We start from the raw sequence: 20,148 nt of genomic DNA, 5'->3' as shown, positions 1-20,148 counted from the left end.
TGGTTGACCCACTTACCGACCTCGTAGAGACTCGAGGGTGGCACCGTTGGATCCGGAATGTCCAAAAATGGGGGTGCAGAGCTTGGTTTCCAGTCTCTACCACCATCCCTTCAAAAGTTATCCCCCGAAACCAGTCGAGGTTTGCACCAGAGTCCTCAAGGTTCTGGTTGACCCACTTACCGACCTCGTAGAGACTCGAGGGTGGCACCGTTGGATCCGGAATGTCCAAAAATGGGGGTGCAGAGCTTGGTTTCAAGTCTCTACCACCATCCTTTCAAAAGTTATCCCACGAAAACCAGTGGAGGTATGATAATGACATGGTGCTAGGATTATGACCTAACACTGATGTCATCACAGAGCCCATGCTAGATCAAAGCACAGGGTCTGTGACGTCATCACATTCCCTTTGATGACATCACAGCCACCTAACATTCTGATGTGGTCACTTGTGTGTGTGTGTGTGTGTGTGTGTGTGTGTGTGGGTGGGTGGGTGGGTGAGTGTGTGTGTGGGTGTATGTGTACAGACAAAGTTATGGGGGTGCAGAGCCTGCTTGCAAGTCTGTACCACATTCACTTCAAAAGTTATTCCACAAAAACCCATCGAGGTATGCACCAGAGTCCTCGAGGTTCTAGTTGACCCACTTCCCAACCTTGTAGAGACTCGATGGTGGTACCCTTGGATCCGGAATGTCCGAAAATGGGGGTGCAGAGCTTAGTTTCACGTCTCTACCACCTTTCCTTCAAACGTTATCCTCCGAAAACCCATCGAGGTATGCACCAGAGTCCTCAAGGTTCTGGTTGACCCACTTACCGACCTCGTAGAGAATCGAGGGTGGCACCGTTGGATCCAGTGCTCAAAAATGGGGGTGCAGAGTTTGCTTTCAAGTCTCTACCACCATCCCTTCAAACGTTATCCTCCGAAAACCCATCGAGGTATGCACCAGAGTCCTCAAGGTTCTGGTTCAGTCCCTTCCCGACCTCGTAGAGACTCGATGGTGGCACCGTTGAATCCGGAATGTCCAAAAACGGGGGTGTAGAGCTTGGTTTCAAGTCTCTACCACCATCCCTTCAAAAGTTATTCCCCGAAACCAGTCGAGGTATGCACCAGAGTCCTCAAGGTTCTGGTTGACCCACTTACCGACCTCGTAGAGACTCGAGGGTGGCACCGTTGGATCCGGAATGTCCAAAAATGGGGGTGCAGAGCTTGGTTTCCAGTCTCTACCACCATCCCTTCAAAAGTTATCCCCCGAAACCAGTCGAGGTTTGCACCAGAGTCCTCAAGGTTCTGGTTGACCCACTTACCGACCTCGTAGAGACTCGAGGGTGGCACCGTTGGATCCGGAATGTCCAAAAATGGGGGTGCAGAGCTTGGTTTCAAGTCTCTACCACCATCCTTTCAAAAGTTATCCCACGAAAACCAGTGGAGGTATGATAATGACATGGTGCTAGGATTATAACCTAACAGTGATGTCATCACAGAGCCCATGCTAGATCAAAGCACAGGGTCTGTGACGTCATCACATTCCCTTTGATGACATCACAGCCACCTAACATTCTGATGTGTTCACTTGTGTGTGTGTGTGTGTGTGTGTGTGTGTGTGTGTGTGTGTGGGTGGGTGAGTGTGTGTGTGGGTGTATGTGTACAGACAAAGTTATGGGGGTGCAGAGCCTGCTTGCAAGTCTGTACCACATTCACTTCAAAAGTTATTCCACAAAAACCCATCGAGGTATGCACCAGAGTCCTCGAGGTTCTAGTTGACCCACTTCCCAACCTTGTAGAGACTCGATGGTGGTACCGTTGGATCCGGAATGTCCAAAAATGGGGGTGCAGAGCTTAGTTTCACGTCTCTACCACCTTTCCTTCAAACGTTATCCTCCGAAAACCCATCGAGGTATGCACCAGAGTCCTCAAGGTTCTGGTTCAGTCCCTTCCCGACCTCGTAGAGACTCGATGGTGGTACCGTTGGATCCGGAATGTCCAAAAATGGGGGTGCAGAGCTTAGTTTCACGTCTCTACCACCATCCCTTCAAAAGTTATCCCCCGAAACCAGTCGAGGTATGCACCAGAGTCCTCAAGGTTCTGGTTGACCCACTTCCCGACCTCGTAGAGACTCGAGGTGGGCACCGTTGGATCCGGAATGTCCAAAAATGGGGGTGCAGAGCTTGGTTTCAAGTCTCTACCACCATCCCTTCAAAAGTTATTCCCCGAAACCAGTCGAGGTATGCACCAGAGTCCTCAAGGTTCTGGTTGACCCACTTACCGACCTCGTAGAGACTCGAGGGTGGCACCGTTGGATCCGGAATGTCCAAAAATGGGGGTGCAGAGCTTGGTTTCCAGTCTCTACCACCATCCCTTCAAAAGTTATCCCCTGAAACCAGTCGAGGTTTGCACCAGAGTCCTCAAGGTTCTGGTTGACCCACTTACCGACCTCGTAGAGACTCGAGGGTGGCACCGTTGGATCCGGAATGTCCAAAAATGGGGGTGGAGAGCTTGGTTTCAAGTCTCTACCACCATCCTTTCAAAAGTTATCCCACGAAAACCAGTGGAGGTATGATAATGACATGGTGCTAGGATTATAACCTAACACTGATGTCATCACAGAGCCCATGCTAGATCAAAGCACAGGGTCTATGACGTCATCACATTCCCTTTGATGACATCACAGCCACCTAACATTCTGATGTGTTCACTTGTGTGTGTGTGTGTGTGTGTGTGTGTGTGTGTGTGTGTGTGTGTGTGGGTGGGTGAGTGTGTGTGTGGGTGTATGTGTACAGACAAAGTTATGGGGGTGCAGAGCCTGCTTGCAAGTCTGTACCACATTCACTTCAAAAGTTATTCCACAAAAACCCATCGAGGTATGCACCAGAGTCCTCGAGGTTCTAGTTGACCCACTTCCCAACCTTGTAGAGACTCGATGGTGGTACCCTTGGATCCGGAATGTCCAAAAATGGGGGTGCAGAGCTTAGTTTCACGTCTCTACCACCTTTCCTTCAAACGTTATCCTCCGAAAACCCATCGAGGTATGCACCAGAGTCCTCAAGGTTCTGGTTCAGTCCCTTCCCGACCTCATAGAGACTCGATGGTGGTACCGTTGGATCCGGAATGCTCAAAAATGGGGGTGCAGAGCTTGCTTTCAAGTCTCTACCACCATCCCTTCAAACGTTATCCTCCGAAAACCCATCGAGGTATGCACCAGAGTCCTCAAGGTTCTGGTTCAGTCCCTTCCCGACCTCGTAGAGACTCGATGGTGTCACCGTTGCATCCGGAATGTCCAGAAATGGGGGTGCAGAGCTTAGTTTCACGTCTCTACCACCTTTCCTTCAAACGTTATCCTCCGAAAACCCATCGAGGTATGCACCAGAGTCCTCAAGGTTCTGGTTCAGTACCTTCCCGACCTCGTAGAGACTCGATGGTGGCACCGTTGGATCCGGAATGCTCAAAAATGGGGGTGCAGAGCTTGCTTTCAAGTCTCTACCACCATCCCTTCAAACGTTATCCTCCGAAAACCCATCGAGGTATGCACCAGAGTCCTCAAGGTTCTGGTTCAGTCCCTTCCCGACCTCGTAGAGACTCGATGGTGGCACCGTTGAATCCGGAATGTCCAAAAATGGGGGTGCAGAGCTTGGTTTCAAGTCTCTACCACCATCCCTTCAAAAGTTATCCCCCGAAACCAGTCGAGGTATGCACCAGAGTCCTCAAGGTTCTGGTTGACCCTCTTACCGACCTCGTAGAGACTCGAGGGTGGCACCGTTGGATCCGGAATGTCCAAAAATGGGGGTGCAGAGCTTGGTTTCAAGTCTCTACCACCATCCTTTCAAAACTTATCCCCCGAAAACCAGTGGAGGTATGATAATGACATGGTTGTAGGATTATAACCTAACACAGATGTCATCACAGAGCCCATGCTAGATCAAAGCACAGGGTCTGTGACGTCATCACATTCCCTTTGATGACATCACAGCCACCTAACATTCTGATGTGTTCACTTGTGTGTGTGTGTGTGTGTGTGTGTGTGTGTGTGTGTGTGTGTGTGTGGGTGGGTGAGTGTGTGTGTGGGTGTGTGTGTACAGACAAAGTTATGGGGGTGCAGAGCCTGCTTGCAAGTCTGTACCACATTCACTTCAAAAGTTATTCCACAAAAACCCATCGAGGTATGCACCAGAGTCCTCGAGGTTCTAGTTGACCCACTTCCCAACCTTGTAGAGACTCGATGGTGGTACCCTTGGATCCGGAATGTCCAAAAATGGGGGTGCAGAGCTTAGTTTCACGTCTCTACCACCTTTCCTTCAAACGTTATCCTCCGAAAACCCATCGAGGTATGCACCAGAGTCCTCAAGGTTCTGGTTCAGTCCCTTCTCGACGTCGTAGAGACTCGATGGTGGCACCGTTGAATCCGGAATGTCCAAAAATGGGGGTGCAGAGCTTGGTTTCAAGTCTCTACCACCATCCCTTCAAAAGTTATCCACCGAAACCAGTCGAGGTATGCACCAGAGTCCTCAAGGTTCTGGTTGACCCACTTCCCGACCTCGTAGAGACTCGAGGTTGGCACCGTTGGATCCGGAATGTCCAAAAATGCGGGTGCAGAGCTTGGTTTCCAGTCTCTACCACCATCCCTTCAAAAGTTATCCCCCGAAACCAGTCGAGGTTTGCACCAGAGTCCTCAAGGTTCTGGTTGACCCACTTTCTGACCTCGTAGAGACTCGAGGGTGGCACCGTTGGATCCAGAATGTCCAAAAATGGGGGTGCAGAGCTTGGTTTCAAGTCTCTACCACCATCCTTTCAAAAGTTATCCCACGAAAACCAGTGGAGGTATGATAATGACATGGTGCTAGGATTATAACCTAACACTGATGTCATCACAGAGCCCATGCTAGATCAAAGCACAGGGTCTGTGACGTCATCACATTCCCTTTGATGACATCACAGCCACCTAACATTCTGATGTGTTCACTTGTGTGTGTGTGTGTGTGTGTGTGTGTGTGTGGGTAGGTGAGTGTGTGTGTGGGTGTGTGTGTGGGTGGGTGAGTGTGTGTGTGGGTGTATGTGTACAGATAAAGTTATGGGGGTGCAGAGCCTGCTTGCAAGTCTGTACCACATTCACTTCAAAAGTTATTCCACAAAAACCCATCGAGGTATGCACCAGAGTCCTCGAGGTTGTAGAGACTCGATGGTGGCATCGTTGAATCCGGAATATCCAAAAATGGGGGTGTAGAGCTTGGTTTCAAGTCTCTACCACCATCCCTTCAAAAGTTATCTACAGAAACCAGTCGAGGTATGCACCAGAGTCCTCAAGGTTCTGATTCAGTCCCTTCCCGACCTCGTAGAGAGTCGTGGGTGGCACCGTTGGATCCGGAATGTCCAAAAATGGGGGTGCAGAGCTTGGTTTCAAGTCTCTACCACCATCCCTTCAAAAGTTATCCCCCGAAACCAGTCGAGGTATGCACCAAAGTCCTCAAGGTTCTGGTTGACCCACTTCCCGACCTCGTAGAGACTCGAGGGTGGCACCGTTGGATCCGGAATGTCCAAAAATGGGGGTGCAGAGCTTGGTTTCAAGTCTCTACCACCATCCTTTCAAAAGTTGTCCCCCGAAAACCAGTGGAGGTATGATAATGACATGGTGCTAGGATTATAACCTAACACTGATGTCATCACAGAGCCCATGCTAGATCAAAGCACAGGGTCTGTGACGTCATCACATTCCCTTTGATGACATCACAGCCACCTAACATTCTGATGTGTTCACTTGTGTGTGTGTGTGTGTGTGTGTGTGTGTGTGTGGGTAGGTGAGTGTGTGTGTGGGTGTGTGTGTACAGACAAAGTTATGGGGGTGCAGAGCCTGCTTGCAAGTCTGTACCACATTCACTTCAAAAGTTATCTACAGAAACCAGTCGAGGTATGCACCAGAGTCCTCAAGGTTCTGGTTCAGTCCCTTCCCGACCTCGTAGAGACTCTTGGGTGGCACCGTTGGATCCGGAATGTCCAAAAATGGGGGTGCAGAGCTTGGTTTCAAGTCTCTACCACCATCCCTTCAAAAGTTATCCCCCGAAACCAGTCGAGGTATGCACCAGAGTCCTCAAGGTTCTGGTTGACCCACTTCCCGACCTCGTAGAGACTTGAGGGTGGCACCGTTGGATCCGGAATGTCCAAAAAAGGGGGTGCAGAGCTTGCTTTCAAGTCTCTACCACCATCCCTTCAAAAGTTATCCCCCGAAACCAGTCGAGGTATGCACCAGAGTCCTCAAGGTTCTGGTTCAGTCCCTTCCCGACCTCGTAGAGACTCGATGGTGGCACCGTTGAATCCGGAATGTTCAAAAATGGGGGTGCAGAGCTTGGTTTCAAGTCTCTACCACCATCCCTTCAAAAGTTATCCCCCGAAACCAGTCGAGGTATGCACCAGAGTCCTCAAGGTTCTGGTTGACCCACTTCCCGACCTCGTAGAGACTCGATGGTGGCACCGTTGGATCTGGAATGTCCAAAAATGGGGGTGCAGAGCTTGGTTTCAAGTCTCTACCACCATCCTTTCAAAAGATATCCCCTGAAAACCAGTGGAGGTATGATAATGACATGGTGCTAGGATTATAACCTAACACTGATGTCATCACAGAGCCCATGCTAGATCAAAGCACAGGGTCTGTGACGTCATCACATTCCCTTTGATGACATCACAGCCACCTAACTTTCTGATGTGTTCACTTGTGTGTGTGTGTGTGTGTGTGTGTGTGTGTGTGTGTGTGTGTGTGGTTGGGTGAGTGTGTGTGTGGGTGTGTGTGTACAGACAAAGTTATGGGGGTGCAGAGCCTGCTTGGAAGTCTGTACCACATTCACTTCAAAAGTTATTCCACAAAAACCCATCGAGGTATGCACCAGAGTCCTCGAGGTTCTAGTTGACCCACTTCCCAACCTTGTAGAGACTCGATGGTGGTACCCTTGGATCCGGAATGTCCGAAAATGGGGGTGCAGAGCTTGCTTTCAAGTCTCTACCACCATCCCTTCAAAAGTTATCCCCCGAAACCAGTCGAGGTATGCACCAGAGTCCTCAAGGTTCTGGTTCAGTCCCTTCCCGACCTCGTAGAGACTCGATGGTGGCACCTTTGGATCCGGAATGTCCAAAAATGGGGTGCAGAGCTTGGTTTCAAGTCTCTACCACCATCCTTTCAAAAGTTATCCCCCGAAAACCAGTGGAGGTATGATAATGACATGGTGCTAGGATTATAACCTAACACTGATGTCATCACAGAGCCCGTGCTAGATCAAAGCATAGGGTCTGTGACGTCATTACATTCCCTTTGATGACATCACAGCCACCTAACATTCTGATGTGTTCACTTGTGTGTGTGTGTGTGTGTGTGTGTGTGTGTGTGTGTGGGTGGGTGGGTGAGTGTGTGTGTGGGTGTGTGTGTACAGACAAAGTTATGGGGGTGCAGAGCTTAGTTTCACGTCTCTACCACCTTTCCTTCAAACGTTATCCTCCGAAAACCCATCGAGGTATGCACCAGAGTCCTCAAGGTTCTGGTTCAGTCACTTCCTGACCTCGTAGAGACTCGATGGTGGCACCGTTGGATCCGGAATGTCCAAAAATGGGGGTGCAGAGCTTGGTTTCTGTTGTTGAATTTGCCTCACTTGCCTCACTAGCTCTTAGATTGTTCCCTGAGTCTCTCTTCATATGGGTGACAATGCAGTCGTGAAGGGTCCAGTCATAGGTCATCTAACCTGAACAGGCACACTAGTAGTTGGTCACTCTGCACAACTACAGTCCACAGCTGCACAAGTAGGAGAGTAGTGCATCCCCCAGATACTTTCTCCTGAGGTCCCAAGGTTATGGCTTATCGGGCAGACAGACTGTCTCCACATTCTCTAGCAGGGCACAATACATGAGCAAGGCCGACAGATACAGTGATTTAGAGCAAAGAGGTGCATAGCTTCTTGTTTTGCACTTATGCCCAATAGAATTTGTGTGCACATAGATAGACACATCAGGCCCATACATGGTGTCGGTCAAATTCCAGCGAATGTCAGGGGACAGTTAAATACCTTCACTCGAGAAGTAACCTTCAGAAATGGGTTGGCTGTCACAATATTCTCAGTGTATTGCTAATCTGAATTCTCCTCGATCGAGCTTCATTAAATACTCCTGTGTAAGTCATCTGGGACTCCCGAACTCTTCTTCACTGTCTGAGTGAACCATTCTTCAGAATTTCCACTACAATCATCACCAGCAGCAGCAGCAGCTCCTCCTCCTCCTCCTCCTCCTCCTCCTCCTCCTCCTCCTCCACATCAACAACATCATCATCATCACCAGCAGCAGCAGCAGCTCAAGAGCCTCCTCCTCCTCCACAACGACGACAACAACAACAACAACAACAACAGCAGCAGCCTCCTCCTCCACAACAACAACAACAACAACAACAATAACAACAGCAACAACAGCAACAACAACAACAACAGCAGCTCAGGAGCCTCCTCCTCCACAACAACAATAACAACAAAAACAACAACAACAAAAACAGCCACAGCAGCAGCAGCTCAGGAGCCTCCTCAACAACAACAGCAACAGCTCAGGAGCCTCCTCCTCCTCCTCCACAACAACAACAACAACAACAATAACAACAATAGCAGCTCAGGAGCCTCCTCCTCCTCCTCCACAACAACAACAACAACAACAATAACAACAATAGCAGCTCAGGAGCCTCCTCCTCCACAACAACATCAACAACAACAACAACAACAACAATAGCAGCTTAGGAGCCTCCTCCTCCACAACAACAACAACAACAACTCAGGGGCCTCCTCAACCTCCACAACTACAACAACAACAACAACAACAGCTCATGAGCCTCCTCCTCCTCCTCTTCCTCCTCCTCCTCCTCCTCCTCATCATCATCATCATCATCATCATCATCATCATCAACATCATCATCAGCAGCAGCTCAGGATCCTCATCATCCACCTCTTCCTCCTCCTCCTCATCCTCCTCCTGCTCCTCCTCCTCATCAACAACATCGTCATCATCAGCAGCAGCTCATCATACTCCTCCTCCTCCTCCTACTCCAACTCCTCCTCATCATCAACAACATCATCATCATCATCAGGAGCCTCCTCCTCCTCCTCCTCCTCCTCATCATCATCATCATCATCAACAAAATCATCGTCAGCAGCAGCTCAGGAGCCTCATCCCCTCCTCCTCCTCCTCCTCATCAACAACATCATCATCATCAGCAGCCTCAGGAGCCTCCTCCTCCTCCTCCTTCTCCCACTCCTCCTCATCAACATCATCAGCAGCAGCAGCAGCTCAGGAGCCGCCTCCTCCTCCTCCTCCTCCTCATCCTCCTCCTCATCCTCATCATCCTCATCATCATCAACAATATCATCATCAGCAGCAGCTCAGGAGCCTCATCCTCCTCCTCCTCCTGGCTCTTCTCTCTTGTAGTCGCCTCCTCAGCTCAGGAGCCTCCTCTTCTGTCTCTTGGTAAAGTATACCGATGGTGGCAGCTAACATTGGTCCATCCCTGATATAAATAGTTATTTTATCTTAAGTCTTTACTTTTTAAATCCAGTGTGAGACTCAAATAAAAGCCATTGCCAGAGATTTTCCTGCCATTGGCTCGTGATGTACAGAACATCCAAGGCTTGTGTTAATTAAAAACACTTCAGAAAACAAACAGTAGTAAATTGAAAAGAGGTTTTTGTTGCTTCCTCATAATAAATAGACATTTCATTGTTAGTGTAGCAGCTAAGCTTAGGATCTGTTGTGGAAAAAGTGTTTTGGAGCACTGTAGGCAGCGTCTGTGTGGGGGTTATTGTACAGTACCAGCAAGAACACATCGTCTCAAACTGTCAGCACCATTCTGTGTGCTCATGTCCTTGTGAGTTCATTCTTCCAAGCTTGAAGTGTCTCTCCAGGAACACAAGTCCATACTTTACACTCTTGGGTTTGAGAAAGGCCTTGGGTGTCATTTCTCTCAATGGCAGCGATTTTGAATATATTCTGTTCAGTGTTCTCTCTTGAAGGGAGAGTTCACACCAAAATCAAAAATACACATTTTTCCCTGGCCTGTAGTTCTGTTTATCCATCTAGATTTTTTTGACATGAGTTGGCAAGTTTTGGAGATATTGACCATAGGAATGTCTTGTGGTGATCAATAGCACCAAAAAAGATGTTGCTCAGATGTTGGTGGACAGGTTTTCAGAAGACAAAGGTGGTCATCTCCATTTGCCTCAGGAGCGAATGCACAATGCACACAACCAAATGCAGAAATGTGAAAGAACATCCGTCTAAACTCTAGCTACCACAAACAACTTGGTTACAGTTGGACGTTATATGACAGGTTCATATGCTTTTCAAGTGTGTCCTAAAACAAAAGTCCCATTTCCACCAAGAGTAACAATTTGAAAGTAATGTGTCTGAAATGTCAAAGAGCTCTTACTGTAAACCAAGTCCTGTCCAGTCCACATGCATCTTTTCAACTTGTGAAGCTGTGTGTGTCTTGAGTCTTCTAAAGGCTGACTGTTATATGTGTCCTAGACAGGTTCTAGAATGTTGCTACGTCCTCAAAGACACAAAAGAATTCTGTGATGTCACACTGACACACACACACACACACACACACAGAAGTGAACACATCAGAATGTTAGGTGGCTGTGACGTCATCAAAGGGAATGTGATGACGTCACGGACCCTGTCAGTGTTAGGTTATAACCCTAGCACCATGTCATTATCATACCTCCACTGGTTTTCGGGGGATAACTTTTGAAAGGATGGTGGTAGAGACTTGAAACCAAGCTCTGCACCCCCATTTTCGGACATTCCGGATCCAACGGTGCCACCATCGAGTCACTACGACGTTGGGAAGTGGGTCAACCAGAACCTTGAGGACTCTGGTGCATGCCTCCACTGGTTTTCGGGGGATAACTTTTGAAAGGATGGTGGTAGAGACTTGAAACCAAGCTCTGCACCCCCATTTTCGGACATTCTGGATCCAACGGTACCACCATCCAGTCTCTACAAGGTTGGGAAGTGGGTCAACCAAAACTTCGAGGACTCTGGTGCATACCTCGACGGGTTTTTGTGGAATAACTAATAAGGGAATGTGGTACAGACTTGAAAGCAGGCTCTGAACCCCCATAACTTTGTCTGCACACACATACCCACACACATACACACACACACACACACACACACAAACACACACACACATACACACACACACACACAGAAGTGAACACATCAGAATGTTAGGTGGCTGTGACGTCATCAAAGGGAATGTGATGACGTCATGGACCCTGTGCTTTGATCTAGCATGGGCTCTGTGATGCCATCAGTGTTAGGCTATAACCCTAGCACCATGTCATTATCATACCTCCACTGGTTTTCGGGGGATAACTATTGAAAGGATGGTGGTAGAGACTTGAAACCAAGCTCTACACCCCCATTTTTGGACATTCCGGATCCAATGTTGCCAACCTCAAGTCTTTACGATGTCGGGAAGTGGGTCAACCAGAACCTCGAGGACTCTGGTGCATACCTCGACTGGTTTCGGGGGCTAACTTTTGAAAGGATGGTGGTAGAGACGTGAAACTTAGCTCTGCACCCCCATTTTTGGACATTCCGGATCCAACGGTGCCACCATCGAGTCACTACGACATTGGGAAGTGGGTCAACCAGAACCTTGAGGACTCTGGTGCATACCTTTACTGGTTTCAGGGGATAACTTTTGAAGGGATGGTGGTAGAGACTTGAAACCAAGCTCTGAACCCCCATTTTCAGACATTCCGGATCCAATGGTGCCAACCTCGAGTCTCTATGAGGTCGGGAAATGGGTCAACCAGAACCTTGAGGACCCTGGTGCATACCTCGATGGGTTTTCGGAGGATAACGTTTGAAGGAAAGGTGGTAGAGACGTGAAACTAAGCTCTGCACCCCCATTTTTGGACATTCCGGATCCAAGGGTACCACCATCGAGTCTCTACGAGGTTGTAGAGTTGTATTTACTGGTTATCCCTAAATATGGCGCTAAAGACCACGAAACAGAAATTCATCCTTTCAAAGCAATGTACAGTTGGATTAAAACTACCAACTGTAATTCATTGTAGGCTGCCAGAAATGTTGCTGCGGGCCGCCATTGGCCGGGGGGCCGCACTTTGAGAATTTATGCGCTAGAGGGTTGGGCTTCAGAATGCCGGACGGTTGGGTCTTTGTGAGTCTTCTGTTAGTGTTCGATGCCACTCGGAGATCGAACCGGAGTTTTTTCTGCATTAAAGGGTCTTGAGGCTAGATGTTGGGTTCATGAGCCTTTACATATTGGGAAGCTGGTCTCGAGTGACTACTTGAAATTTGGGGGCAATTTTTGGGTCCGTCCTCACGTGGTAGATATACAAGTCATGTGTCCTGGGACCACCATATATGTTAGTTTTTACAAAAGCTACTGCAAGTCAGTACACTGATATTTGGCTGAACAGGCCTCGGTCATATACTTGCAAAGTCTGCTAGTCATATGTTGCAAAGACTGGCCAATGGATTGTTAAACTTCGTAGGTCTTAGTCAGTGGGCTGATGGCCATTGCTGTTCACTGGTCAGGTTTAGCCATAGATGAGGATTTTTAAAAAGCTTTGGCTACAAAGTAGTTGACCTGGGTGGGACCCTAAATTGAACCACCATGGTCTGGGGCCCCTACATGACCTCTTAAAAGGACTAGCCTTGGGGAAGATGCAAGAGGGTTGGAATTCAGAATGCTGTACGATAGAGTATCTGTGAGTCTTCTGTTAACGTTTGATGCCACTTGGAGGTCAACTTAGAGTTGATGTTTTTTGGGTTTTTTTGTTACATGAAAGGCTCTCAAGGGTAGATGTTGGGTTTGTTGTCCTTCACATACTGAGAAGTTGGTCTTCAAAGACCTCCTAAAATTTTGGTCCAGTTTGGGTCCCTTTCTTTTTTTGATAGATGGAGTAACCATTGGACCTAATGTTCAGGTAGACTTCAACTTTGTAACAAAAGTGAGTGCAAGTCAGCACACCGATATTTGGCTGAATCGGCCTCAGTCATGCACTTGCGCAGTCTGTTAGTAACAGTCTGCAGATACTGGCTAATGGCTTATTGAGCTTCTTAAACCCCTGCCTGTGGGATGATGGCCTTTGCTGACCTCTGGCCAGTTGTCGCTATTCATGAAGGGGTAAATAAAGATATTTGCTACAAAGTAGCGTTGGATGACCTGCGCCGGACACTAAATTGAAAGACTATGGTTCAAGGCCACTACAAGACCCCTGAAAGAGACTAGCCTTGGGGAAGACACTAGAGGGTTGGGCTTCAGAATGCCGGACGGTATGGTCTCTGCGAATCTTCTGTTAGTGTTCGATGCCACTTGGAGATTGACTCAGAGTTTTTTCTGCATTAAAGGCTCTTGAGGCTAGATGTTGGGTTCATCCATCCATCCATCTTATCTATGGCTAAACCTGACCAGGGAACAGCAATGGCCATCAGCCCACTGACTAAGACCTACGAAGTTGAACAAGCCATTGGCCAGTCTTTGCAACATATGACTAGCAGACTTTGCAAGAACATGACGGAGGCCTGTTCAGCCAAATATGAGTGTACTGACTTGCAGTAGCTTTTGTTAAAACTAACGTATATGGTGGCCCTACTTCACCTGACTCGTATATCTACCACGTGAGGACGTGCCAAGCCACTGCTACTGACTTCCTATTTCCTGTCACGTACTGAATGTGTGGGTCAAATTTTGTCCCTATGAATCAAGTGGAATTGCCCCAAAACGCTCCTCAATGCTCAGAGTTCCACTTCCAAATTTCAATCTATTCAGCTGGGTGTGACTCCAAATCTTCATCTATTTACATTCTAATTCTTAATTAATGCCTCCAAATGTATTTCAGCACTCTTGACCCTCCATAAAACATGTAAACTTACCTAAATTAGTTTCTGCAAGTTTGGTCACAGTGTTTTGCAAAATTTGCACTTAAATCAAAAATTGATTCACCATGCCTTCCGACTGCCAAGCCACTGCTACTGACTTCCTACTTTCTGTCACGTACTGAATGTGTGGGTCAAATTTTGTCCCTATCCATCAAGAGGAATTGCCCCAGCAGTCAGGGAGTTTAAAGCCAGGTGGCCTGCATTCTTTCATACTGATGAGGTAAACACATGCTTGCCTTTTCCCCTCTCCTTATTATGCAATTTCAGTGTGCAGCTGTTAAAATGTAAAGTCTGATAAGGTAAAACAAAAGATGACCAACATTTGGAGAGAGACAAATCTCCTATAGAGGAAGCAGTTCTTTATTTTGGCCACTTGGGGGCAGAAGATGGCATGCTACTCTTCTAACTTCTACCAGATAAATGCTGAATTCCAGCAGATTACAACACTTCCACTTGAGACAAACTTCTTGGTACAGTTGGACAATATTTTACCCCAGCTGACATCTGTTTTCCAGAAGAAGGGAGATGTTTCTGGCTAGAAACTACCTGTAAATTTATGTATACGATGTTGTGATGATGAATTTTTTTTCATACATACTTCATACACTGTGTAATTGTATTGTCCATATGAAGCCCCAGTTTGCGTCATCAGTAAGTCTGGATTATTTGCAAGATGCAAAAATAAAAAAAAAAATATATTGTCTTTTTAAGGCAATAATACCATATGGGCTAGAGATGCAGTCATGTGATCAGACAGGTGCCAGTTCAATCCTGTTTTCTCAGGTGGTGATAATAAGATTGGGCTATAGTTGTACTAAGCACCTATGTGTTAAGAGGACAGCATTGTTGTCAGCTGTACTGTATGTCTCTGAATAAACAGGAGTTAAAACAACATGTTCATACCTCACTTTTTTTAAAATAAAAACTAGGCCATGCTTCAGTTATTTTGTAGTTAAAAAAGTCAGTTTTACAGTATGTTTGACATAATATTGAGCTATATAGATCAAACTTGACAAAGCTGATTGGAAGTCAGTATTTGTAGGTTGCCACAGGTTGGAAATTGGAAATATTTTTTGTAGTTATGTGTTTATGAATGTTTTAATCGGTGGAATCTCTCCACACAGGCTTCACACAGTGATGTTAATCTCAAAAAGGAAGCAGTTCTCAAGGCACTTTGCCTCTACCTTGGTGAGGATGATGGGCTTCTAATTTGGGAGTATATGGTAAGTCAGTGTAATTGCTTTTTTCTCGTCAGATATATTGTAACTTAGAAAAGTACATGTTTATAGTGGGTTAGTGACTTACTGTGTGCTGTGACTGTGGAATACAATATGACATTTGACGAATTCAGATGTTTCTAATGCTCCTCTAGAGATGTCTTTGTATCTAGATGCATTAGATACTGTTATATCCAATGGAAATAACTGGAACCAAAAGCGAGACCCGGATAGCAGTTTAGGTGGTTTTATTGTTAAACAAACAGGAATGGACGTCTTGGGTGGATGCAGAACTCTCAGGTGAAACAGGGTAGGCAGGCAAACGAGTACCAGTGAATGGATCAGAGGCAGGCAGGCAGGGCAAGGCTGGAGACAGATGGCAGGCTGAAGTGGCAGGCGAATGGGTTCCCCGTGAGTGTCGAGCTGAAGCAAAACAGACAAGTGTTTAGACAAAATCCACAAGAGGAAAAAGCAATCAGTAACAGGTAGGCCAAAGTAGTACCGCGAGGCAAACTGAACGATCTGGCAGAGACTGGACTGCAGAGCCGGAGTATTTGTATTGCTGGGGTTGATTGCTGGATGGTTCTCAGGTGAGCAGGCAGATTGGTAGCAGGAGTTGATTGCAGCAGAGCTGATGAGCCACGCCCAGACACACAGACACACAGACAGAGAGACAAACAAGGAACCACAAGAAACAAAGGGGAGGGGAAAACAGCTGACACATGAGGAATGAAGGGAAAGGCAGACTATGACAGTACCTCCCCCTCAATGGGAGCCTCCAGGCGACCCACTAGGCTTGTCAGGGTGGTCCCGATGGAAATCCCTAATAAGATGAGGATCCATGATGAAGGACCGTGGGACCCAGGACCTCTCTTCAGGGCCGTATCCTTCCCAGTCTACAAGGTACTGCAGGCCCCTGCCACATCGGCGGACATCCAGGAGCCGTCCAACAGCATACACGAGGTCATTACCAATGACTTGGGTGGGTGGAGGGGGGTCGGAAGGAGGGCAGAGAGGGCTGGAAGAGACTGCTTTCAGCTGAGACACATGGAAAGTGGGTTTAATTCTCGTAGTCCTGGGCAGCTTAAGTCTGACAGCGGATGGATTTATGACTTGTTCAATGACAAATGGACCAATGTAACGGGGAGACAGTTTTTTGGATTCAGTTTTTAGTGGTATGTTCTGGGAAGAAAGCCAGACTTTCTGACCTGGTTTGTACTGTGGGGCTGGGATCCTGTGGCAGTCGGCCATTCGCTGATTGCGGTCAGCAGAGCGAAGCAGGGCAGCACGGGTGTCCTTCCAAATCTTACGGCAGCGGCGGAGGTGCATTTGGACTGAGGGTACAGCGAGGTCACTTTCCTGGGAGGGAAACAGAGGTGGTAGATAACCCAATGAAGCTTCAAAAGGGGACAAACCCGTTGCTGCGCTGGTCAGGGAGTTGTGGGCATATTCGATCCAGACAAGATGAGAGCTCCAGGAAGAGGGGTTGGTGGCAGTAACACAGCGCAAGGCTGCTCCAAGGTCCTGATTAGCCCTTTCTGTCTGGCCATTAGTCTGAGGATGGAAACCAGAGGTGAGGCTTACAGAAGCACCAAGAGCTTGACAGAATGTTTTCCAAACCTGGGATATGAATTGAGGACCCCGATCCGAGACTATATCCAACGGAATACCATGAAGACGGAAAACATGCTGGATAAGGTGGTCTGCTGTTTCACGGGCTGTGGGCAGTTTGGGGAGAGCAACAAAGTGAACTGCCTTGGAAAACCGGTCGACTATGGTGAGAATAACTGTATTACCTTGTGATGGAGGTAAACTAGTGACGAAATCAAGGGCAATGTGGGACCAAGGGCGGCCAGGAACAGGAAGAGGACGCAGCAGACCAGCAGGGGGGCGATGGGAGGACTTCCCTCTGGCACAAACAGTACATGCTGAAACATAGGCTCGGGTGTCAGCCTCCATGGTGGGCCACCAGAAGTGCCGCTTTAGGAGAGTCAGGGTGCGGTTCATACCTGGATGGCAGGCAAAACGGGACGTGTGCACCCACTTGAGGACCTGGGAATGAGCAGAATCAGGTACAAACAAGCGGTTAGGTGGGCCATTACCTGGATCAGGCTGGGTTTGCTGAGCCTCTCTAACTATGGACTGTATCTCCCAGGAAACTGCTGCCACAATGCAGGTTGAGGGGAGGATGGTGTCTGGGCTGGAAGGAGACTCCTCAGCAATGTGTTGGCGGGAGAGAGCATCAGGCTTCACATTTCTGGAACCAGGTCTGTAGGTAAGGGTAAAGTTAAAACGACCAAAAAACAATGCCCAACGTGCTTGCCGAGAGTTCAGGCGTTTTGCTGTCTGGATGTAGGCCAGGTTTTTGTGGTCTGTCCACACCACAAATGGTTGCTCAGCTCCCTCCAGCCAGTGTCTCCACTCCTCTAATGCTAACTTCACTGCTAGCAGCTCCCTGTTGCCAACATCATAGTTACGCTCAGCTGGGGAAAGACGACGGGAGAAATAGGCACAGGGATGGAGCTTTTGGTCAGGGCCTGAGCGTTGGGAGAGGACTGCACCCACTCCAGTGTCCGAGGCATCCACCTCAACAATGAACTGGTGGGATGGATCAGGTTGGACTAGAATGGGAGCAGAAATGAAGAGATTCTTCAACTTGAAGAAGGCACTTTCAGCCTCAGGGGTCCAGGAAAACTGAATTGAGGAGGAAGTGAGTTTGGTGAGGGGTGCAGCTACCTTACTGTAGTCTCGGATGAATCTGCGGTAGAAATTTGCAAATCCCAGGAACCGCTGTAGCTGTTTACGGGTGGATGGTCTTGGCCACTCTGCCACTGCCTTAATCTTTTCAGGATCAGTCTTCTCCTGCCCACTCTCGATGATGTAGCCCAGGAAGGTGACAGAACTGGCATGGAATTCACACTTCTCAGCCTTGACAAAAAGTTTATTCTCCAGCAGCCTCTGAAGAACCTGGCGGACGTGGGAGACATGGTCAGACATGTTTTGGGAGAATATCAAAATGTCATCAAGGTATACGAAAACAAAGCGGTTGAGGAAATCTCTCAACACATCGTTTACCAATGCCTGGAAGACTGCTGGAGCATTTGTTAAACCAAAAGGCATTACCAGGTACTCAAAATGACCAAGAGGAGTGTTGAATGCCGTCTTCCATTCATCCCCTTCTCTGATTCGAACCAGGTGGTAGGCGTTCCTGAGGTCCAGTTTAGAGAACACTGTGGCACCCTGAAGAGGCTCAAAAGCAGAGGTGATTAAAGGCAACGGATATTTGTTCTTTACAGTGATGTTATTTAGCCCTCTGTAGTCAATACAAGGGCGCAATGAGTGATCCTTCTTGGAAACAAAAAAGAAACCAGCACCAACGGGAGAGGAAGATGGCCTGATTATGCCTGCAGTCAGAGAGTCCTTAATATACCTTTCCATAGCCTCTCTTTCCGGACGAGAGAGATTGTAGAGACGGCTAGTTGGGAGAGGAGCACCAGGAAGCAGGTCAATTGCACAGTCATAGGGACGGTGTGGTGGCAAGGAGAGGGCCAAATCCTTCCTAAAAACCTCACTCAGATCATGATATGCCACAGGGATTGTTGCCAAATCAGGGGATTCAGAAGTTGGTGGAGGAACCGTGACCTCAGGAGGAAGAGCAGATTTCAAACAGGTCAAGTGGCAAAATGAACTCCAGCTGATAATCTTTCCAGCAGACCAGTCAATGTGAGGATTGTGTTGTTTTAACCAAGGATGACCCAAGACCACAGGAGCTCTAGGGGAGGAGATGATTTTCAATTCAATACTCTCCCTATGATTGCCAGACAGAACCAGGATTAAGGGAACGGTGCAATGAGTCACTTGAACCAAAAATTTCCCATTAAGAGCACTGGCAGTGCGTGGAGACTCAAGTTTTGTAAGGGGGATGCCAGATTGGAGGGCCAACTCTTTATCCAAAAAATTACCCTCAGCACCAGAATCAATTAAAGCAAAAAGAGGCAAAGAAAACTCCTTGTGACACAGTGTAGCTTGAATCTGCATTTTTGAGGAATCGGGGGCTGAGGGACCTGTTTGGCTCACCAGTACCCCCACACCTACTGGTGAGCCCTGTCTTTTGGTCGGACAGGACAGGCAACAAGGAAGTGACCACGTTCTCCACAGTAAATGCACTCACCCGCCTTGATCCGGCGGAGACGCTCAGCAGGGGAGAGGTTAGCTGCATGGGTTCCTCAGATGTAGCAGGAGGTGAAGAAACTCTGGTCTCAGGCAATGAATGAAATCTCGTTCTAGAGAGAGAGGGAGGCGAAGCTCGAGGAGTGAGTGGTGTTTGGGAACGTCCAGCCCTCTCCCTGCGTCAGGAGAAAACCTCTGCATTTGTCCAAATCTCCAGAGAAGGGTTCCGGGTCTGAAGCATAGGATTCTCTGGGTGAAGGAGGGACTGGAGGTGGAGCTGGAGGAGCATGCTGGCTGGGCTGAACTGCAGGAGTGAGTTGAGACGTTAATGCAGCAACTTGATTTGATAATTGAGCGATTTGATTTACCATAGCTTGTTGGCTGTCAGAGAGGGCCCGGAGGATCTGTTCATGGTGTCCGAGAAGAATTCCTTGATTGGAAATGGCCTTTTGAATAGTGGCAGGTTCCGGGTCCGAGTCTGCTGGGTCCATGCTGGCCAGATCGTTCTGTTGTAACCAATGGAAGGAAATGGACCCAAAAGCGAGACCCAGATAGCAGTTTAGGTGGTTTTATTGTTACACAAACAAGAATGGACGTCTTGGGTGGATGCAGAACTCTCAGGTGAAACAGGGTAGGCAGGCGAGCGAGTACCAGTGAATGGATCAGAGGCAGGCAGGCAGGGCAAGGCTGGAGACAGATGGCAGGCTGAAGTGGCAGGCGAATGGGTTCCCCGTGAGTGTCGAGCTGAAGCAAAAACAAACAAGTCTTAAGACAAAATCCACAAGAGGAAAAAGGCAATCAGTAATAGGTAGGCCAAAATAGTACCACGAGGCAAACTGA

At 48.1% G+C, this 20,148-nt stretch overlaps 1 pseudogene; it reads right to left on the bottom strand.

The window, feature by feature from the left end:
- Positions 1-19,799, bottom strand: part of LOC146304365 (uncharacterized) — a 70,068-nt pseudogene extending 50,269 nt beyond the window's left edge.
- Between the last annotated feature and the right edge of the window lie 349 nt (positions 19,800-20,148).

Source organism: Lutjanus erythropterus, unplaced genomic scaffold (assembly GCF_056507025.1).
Source record: "Lutjanus erythropterus isolate fLutEry1 unplaced genomic scaffold, fLutEry1.hap2 Scaffold_155, whole genome shotgun sequence".
NCBI lineage: Eukaryota > Metazoa > Chordata > Actinopteri > Lutjaniformes > Lutjanidae > Lutjanus > Lutjanus erythropterus.
This window is presented reverse-complemented; position numbering and strand designations above follow the sequence as displayed.